Raw genomic sequence first — 8,046 nt, forward strand, 5'->3', positions numbered from 1 at the left:
CATAATTCTATCACTTACAGAGGCCTCTTCCAGCCTTCTGTAGATGACATATGCCGCCACCCACACTAGATCTCTCCCTTAGCAGGTGCAGGCTCTGTGGCTGCCGAGGTGGTGATGAAGACTAGGTATTACAGTCCACCTGATGCTAAAGAGGCCTCAGAAGGCAGGCAATGACACCACCAGCCAATCTCAAGCCATGAATTTTTTGACAGTGACATACATGTATCTCAAGAAACCACTTCCCACAGGACAATATTTCCCAATTTTCCCAAGTCCTGCCCCCACCTGCCCCCCTAGAACTCTATATCTTATATTATATGACAGGGGTGGAATCTTTATCAGATGAAATGAAAGAAGTCAGGAAACGTCATATCCAGTTTGGGGATGCTTGTGTTTGAACGTCACCTTCCATCTTCTTGTGAGCTCTTCGCATCTAGTGATGTTTTGCACATTCCTCAAAACATTAAAACCAGGCTTTAATGATAACACCAAGGGGACAGCTAGGATTTTACCTCATGACCAGGAACAGCACAATGGATATAAATAGATATTAGCCAAAGGCCACATATTGAGTTGGACAAGATGAAAAGCCTTCTTAAGCAATAAGGAGAGGTAAGTTTCCACTGGGCAGTCCAGTGACAGAGGGCTTAATATTACTTAAACAGTGGATGATATGGAGCTTTAAAAAATCTAAATCTGTAAAACTGAAAAAGAAAGGGAGAAAGGAAAATCTCCCTAATCCCAACTGATTATTTTTTCTTTTAAACCTACTGAAATATATTGTTACAAGCACTAGAATTAAAGCACATTATGACTATATTTCCACGTTAATAAATACAATTCTCCAACATGAATATAAATAGTCTAATTCATAGATATGCCACAATTTATCAGCCAGTCCCACTGTTGGACATTTAAAGCTTTCCCAGTTTTTGCTATTATGAGCAGAGCCACAATAAACACACCTATATGTAACGCTTCATACATCCTTCATTATTTTATGAATATTTTATTCTCTGAGCTAAGGAGTATATTCACCTTTTAGGATTTCATTACATACTGCATATATAATTACATATTAAATATTTCATATTGACTTACCAAAAGTTAGTACACTTTTTCCAGCATTGCATTAGAATATTTGTCTCCCCACAACTTTCCCATAATTACTATAATTCTGAATTTTTAGCTAATTTGATAAGTACCTAATGTATCCCCTTATTTTGCTCACTGGTCATAGTTTGCCAACCCCTGCTCCAAAGGACTCAGAAACAGCACTTGCAGAAAAGCAACTTCTAGGCTGAGGGGATGCAGGCAATGAAGCGCTAAGGACTTTGCAGACAGCAGAGCTGCCATAGGAATACACAGCCTGTCAGAGGGGAGTAAGCTTGCCAGAGGGCAACAGACTCCATCTGATCTGTACAAATGTCCCAGCCAGGTAAGGAGATTGCTACCTGAGGATGTGACCAGAGCTGCCACTAAACAGCCACTAGGTAAGAGGCAGGAGCTGGTCTGAGAGGGCCATTGAGGAGAGCCGCACTGGGCCACCTGCACACGGATCCACTTACTTCCACAATGAATAAAATGAGATGAGTATTGGAACCTGGCAAGTGCCTTCTTGCCACTATAATCTACACCGGGTCCCTCAAGCACCTTCGATAGACAAAAATTAATGTCAAGCCCGCTAGTGAAGGAAAAATGTTTACAGGGTACAGCTCGTTTCACAAAGCAGGGCAAAAAATGGTGGGTTGGGGCTGAGAGATAATAAATTTAAAATTGGTAAATAGGTATACGATTTTCTGAGGGATCCAACTTGATTCAATAGTTAAACTTTAAAATGTTAAGGAAAAATACCCAGCATGTCCTCTTAATCTAACATATCAACAGTCTTAGCAGAACTTTTGATAGATTATTAGAGTCACCAGTAAGTACCCAAATCACCAACTGTGGTAAAATAATTATACAAATGACCCCAATTCTTCATTTCTTTCTTTATCCACATCGTTAGCCATGTGCCTTTGTAGTTCTGCTCCCTAAAAGGGCAGAACCCATTTCCTTACCACTTGAATCTAGGCTGATCTTGCAACTTGCTTGAGCCAATGAGATACTTACAGATATGAGGCAAGCAGACTCTTGAAAAAGTGTTTCTGTGACTGCCTGCCATTGCCAGGAAAACATGTCCAGACGAGCCTATTAACGAGCCTATTAAGAGAACAATGGAAGACATATGGAGTGAAGCCACATCATCTGACAGCATAAGAACATCTTCAGGGGTGTCCAAACTTTTTTCAATGTTTTTCACAAAGGACCATATGCGGTAAAATACACAAACAGCCGGGCCACTCACTCGAGGTGAAGCACATATTGCCTCACCTGGTTTATTTAAGTAAACTAAATATATTTTTGGAATTTGCTGCGGGCCAATTAACAATGGATTGCAGACCACAGTTGGCTTGCGGGCCGCAGTTTGGACACCCCTGATCTAGATCAACCAACAGCCTGCCAATGCCCCATCATGGGAGCAAACCTAGCCAAGAACAACAGTGGCTTAGCTGCTGGGCGTAGTTGACCACAGACACATGAGCCAGCCCTGCAAAACCCAGCCCAGGCCAGGGAACAGAACAGATTTATGCTCTACATAAAAGTGTATTGTTGCAAACTACTGGGTTTTTTTTCTTTTTGTTTGTTTGTTTGTTTTGGTTGCTTGTTATACAGCATTATAGTAATAATAGGTAACCGATACCCTGCTCTTCTACATATTAACAGAAAAAATCAACATGATTTGAGCACCACATAGATATATGGATAGTTGATGTTTCACTATGAAAGTTGAGATGGTTCTATGTTTTCCATCATTAAAAACATCTAACCTCTGCTTTGAAGTAATGAGCAGATATAGATATATTGTAAGGCAAAGTGAAAGCTTTTCTCAGGAACCATCTCTGGAGTGGCAAGGCATGAGAGTGAGTAAATTGCCACAGGATATGTTGAGGTATAAAAGAAGAACCCAGCATTTGCCAACTAGAGTGGTTTCTTTCATCCTTTATCCCTCTAGTTTATAGATCCCTAGCATGTCTATAGAGATACTCAAACTTATGAAGATTGGTAATTTAATTCACCACCAAATTCTCAATTTGAAAAGAACCACCCTAATATAAAACCCATGTAAAACAGTAAAATGCAAAAACTTTTTTCCTTCAACCCATTCCTAGTAGGCCATTTCAGGGATCCCACTCGTCAATAGGACACCTCTTTCTAAATGTAGTCAGGTCCTCAGATCCCCTGGCATCCTCCTGTAGCCTCCCACCCTTCATCTCTCTCCTACTCCTGCTTTCCCTCCATCCTACCACATAGCAAATCTGCCCTCAACTGTGAGAATCTACAAAATCCATACCCACAAGATTATAGGGGCTGACAAACCAGCGATAATTGTATCTTACCAAGTAAAGGGTATAAGTGTAAAGATAGCATGACAGACATCAGTAGTAGACGAGGGAGGAAGATGGGTAGACATCTGGAGGATTAGCATACTTCCCTGGTATCCACAGTCAGCACAGCCAGAGGAAGGGCTGGCTTCATGCCCACAAGGTCTATTTAGTCACACAGTGCCCTGCGCTTGGCAAAAGCCCACACTTGGTTTAACGCTGTGCTGTAACTCTTCCAAGGGGCTCTGCATTTTCATTTTGCACTAGGCACCACAAATTATATAGCCACATCCATCCAGAGGTAACAGGTAGGTCTGCTCCTCATCATGTGTTCTCTCTTGTACAAAAGAACAAGTTTCATGGATTGAAATCATTTTATGTACAACCTTCTAGGTGCTACTGACCTAATAAGTTAAGGAAATCTAATCCTTTAGTACTTTGACCTGTTTTATTTCCTTCTCCACAGTCAACTATGTAACCGTGCATACATTCTTTAAAAACAGTTGAAACAGAATGTTGGTGAAAGTCTGAAAATGATCTCAGAGAGGATCGCTTTGATTTCCCCCCAAACAGAACACATTTACCATCAATTCTCCAGCACCATGTTAAATGTACACCTGGGACTGCCATATAAAATCCTTACCTCTCTTGCCTTAGTTTGACATTCTGTTCTGCGGCAGAGAAAATGGAAATCTACAATGCAATTTTTCCCTAGAGGTAACATTTTATGTACTGTTTATTAAACCTACATTGTGTGTCAGGTATCTAAAAGCACACATAAAATGGCCTCTTTTAAAACAGTCTTTTCAATTACGTCTCAGTGTAATACCTTTGTAACTCTTCCAGAAGCTTTAAAGCCCAAGAACTAGAGTTTCCTACAAGTGTCATTATTGCTGCTACACAACAATGAACGTGGTCTCTGGGTTTTTCTATAGCCTCTCCTTGTTGTACTATATTTTATTTTCTTCTCTTATGGAACATTCCCCCACAGTCCAATTGTATCCCATCAATATAAGGGAGGAAAATCCAGCCCTCGGACTTTGTTTCCCTCTACTTACAAATGGATGAGGCTCACTGCACACCTGTTTAATACTATGACACACAAACTCCTGTCCTTCTCAAAATATTTCTACCACTAACCCGCTAAAGAGTCTAACATTCCAACATCTAGAGTCATTCCTTTGTAGTCAGAATTTTCACCCTAATTATTCTGCTAAAATGCAACTGACACCTGGAAGAGGGAATATATATAATAAGCAGGAAATAGTTGAATACCAGTATCTCCTCCACTCTTCCCTGAGCTTTTTTAGATATACAAAAGAGGTCAGTGAGAGTTAGTGGGTGTATTTTCTTGTCACAAGTTGGGGGATCACATACTCAGTTTATACACAAACAGAAAGTGATTATTTCCACTAGGAGGGATTTAAACAACATCCCCAATGATTCAGGACCTAAATATAGCTGACAATGCAGATCATGGTATAACACAGAAAATGCAGCCACTAGAGAAAGAAGGAAGAATCAAGACAAAGAGAACTTGGGCTACAGAGAAAACCAAAGGGCCAAGTAAGCCGTAAAATCTATTTCTACATTAACAGAATTTAGCTGCCTGAAATTTTCAGACAATATCAAAAAGAAGTAAAGGCTTTTTTTAACATGAACTTTGATCACTAACAGAAATCACAGTCTGAGGGCTGATTGCAAATAGTAAGAAATTGAAAATGAGAAAACAAAAGCCCAGTATAAGCATTACAGAGCAAACTATTATGTCGCACACAGAAGACATCAGAATAACAGAGACAACACAAGGAGATATGGACACCAGACCAGAACAGAGATTGTTTCTTGGGTCTCATCTATCTACAATGAACTGAAAGATGGTATCACATCTGAATAATGCTTGTATCTTTTAAATTAATGTATGTAAAAGTGAGTTTAAACTAATGTTTAGCACTCATTACAGAGACTGGGTATAGTCACTACACATACTTTGGTTGTCTTCATAAAGTTCTTAGTTTATAAATCCCAACAAATCTTTAGCATTAAAACATCAGGGTAAAGACAGACCTGTTTGCCACTGGAAACAGAAGAAGAAACACAAATGGAAACTCCATCTCCAACCACAATACCAAAAAGGGCTACTAAGTTCAGCAAAAGGTAAACTGGAATGTGGAAAGCTTGAAGGAAAGGAATTCTATGTCAACAAATCTCAAACAAAGTTGAAAAATCTTAGTCGTTCAAAGTTTGTGGCACACTCAGAGAAGAGCAAGAGAGAAGGGGATGAGTGAGGAGTCACATACTTATACAGAGCAGTCTCATGATGAAGAGGGGAGGAAGAAATACACTCTTTACTGCAAACATATCTGAAGTTACTTGGTGTGATAATTCAATAAGAGCCAGAAAAAAAATTATATGATATATTAATTAAAAAATAGAGGAAAGGAACATGAAAAACAAATGACAAATAAAGTATATTCGTATTAATGTTGTCATGTAATAAATTAAAATATAAACCATGGATATAAAATATTTAGTAAAACCAATCTCTATAAATTAGGACTTCAAAACACAATTATGCAAGACCAAGGAAGGCATAGTAAAACAACACAATTAGTTAAAGTTTGCAAATGCACAAAAGAAATTCAAGAAAAATAAAGCCATTCCAAAAATAAAGTCCACGTAAGTCATGAAAACAATGCATTTTTACACATCAATAATGAACTAACAGAAAGAGAAATTAAGAAAAAAAAAATCCATTGACAATTGCATCAAAAGAAATAAAACACCTACAAATAAATTTAACCAAGGAGGTAAAAAAAAAAAACCTATACTTGGAAAACTATAAGATGTTGAAGAAAGAAACTGAAGAAGATACAAATAAATGGAAGGATATACCATGCTCATGGAAAGAAAGCATAAACATTAAAATGTCTACATTACCCAAAGCAATCTACAGATTCAATGCAATCCCTATCAAAATACCAATGATATTTTTCACCAAATTAGAACAAATAATCCTAAAATTTTCATGGAATCACAAAAGATCCCAAAGAACCAAAGCAATCTGGAGAAAGAAGACCAAAGTTGGAGGTATCACACTACCAGATATCAAGGGTATAGTAATCCAAACGGCATGGCACTGGCATAAAAACAGACCCATAGATCAATGGAACAGAATAGAGCGCTCAGAAAGCAATCCACACATATATGGTCAACTAATCTATGACAAAGAAGGCAAGAATATAAAATGGGGTAAAGACAGTCTCTTCAATAAATGATGTTAAGAAAACTGGATAGATAAATGCAAAACAAATGAAATTAGACCATTTTCTTACATAATATACAAAAGTAAACTCAAAATGAATTAAAGACTTAAATGTAAGACCCTAAACCATAAAATTCTAAGAAAAAACATAGCAGTAAACTCTCTGATATTGCTCTTAGTAAAATTTGTTTTTGGATATGTCTCCTCAGGGTAGGAAAACAAAAGAAAAAACAAACAAGTGAGCCTGCATCAAACTAAAACGTTTTGCACAGCAAAGGAAACAACAAAACCAAAAGACATCCTACTGAATGTGAGACGATATTTGCCAAAGATACATCCAATAAGTGGTTACTACCCTCCAAAAAATAAGGAACTCATAAAACTTAACACCGAAAAGATAAATAATCCAATTAAAACATGGGCAGAGGACCTGAATAGACATTTATTTCTCCAAAGAAGACATACAAATGGCCACAGACAAATGAAAAGACGCTAATGTCACTAATCATCAAGAGAAATGCAAACTAAGACCACAATGAGATATCACCTCACACCTATCTGAATGGCTATCATCAAAAATCAACAAGCAAGTGTGGGTGAGGATGTAGAGAAAAGTTAACCCTTATGCACTGTCTGAGGGATTGCAAATTTGTGTAGCCATTATGGAAAACATTATGGAGGTTCCTCAAAAAATTAAAAATAGAACTACCATATGACCCAACAATCCCACTTCTGGATATTTATCCCAAAAAGTCCAAAACACTGATTTGAAAAGATATACACATTCCTATGTTCACTGCGGCATTATTTACAATAGCCAAGATATGGAAGCAGCCTAAGTGTCCATCTACAGATGATTGGATAAAAGAGAAATGATACATATACACTATGAAATATTACTCAGCCATAAAAAAGAACGAAATCGTAGTTTATGGATGGACCTAGAGGGGATTATGCTAAGTGAAATAAGTTAGACAGAGAAAAACAAATACCATATTATTTCACTTGTACATGGAATCTATAAAAACAAAATAAATGAAAAAACAAAACAAACTCACAGATACAGAGAGCAAACTGATGGTTGTCAGTCAGGGTGAGGGGTAGGGAGAAGAGTGGAAAATGTGAAGGGATTAAGAAGTACAAATTGGCAGTTACAAAACAGTTGTGGGGCTGTACAGGCAGCATAGAGAACAGAGTCAATAATACTGTAATAACTGTATGGTGTCAACGGGGTACTAGACTTATGGGAGTGATCACCTCATAAGATATATAAATGTCTAATCACTATGTGGTAAACCTGAAACTAACATGATATTTTATGTCAACTACTCTGTATGATCCTATAATGGTGGATAC

The sequence above is a fragment of the Rhinolophus ferrumequinum genome, chromosome 3 (genome assembly GCF_004115265.2).
Source record: "Rhinolophus ferrumequinum isolate MPI-CBG mRhiFer1 chromosome 3, mRhiFer1_v1.p, whole genome shotgun sequence".
Classification (NCBI taxonomy): Eukaryota; Metazoa; Chordata; class Mammalia; order Chiroptera; family Rhinolophidae; genus Rhinolophus; species Rhinolophus ferrumequinum.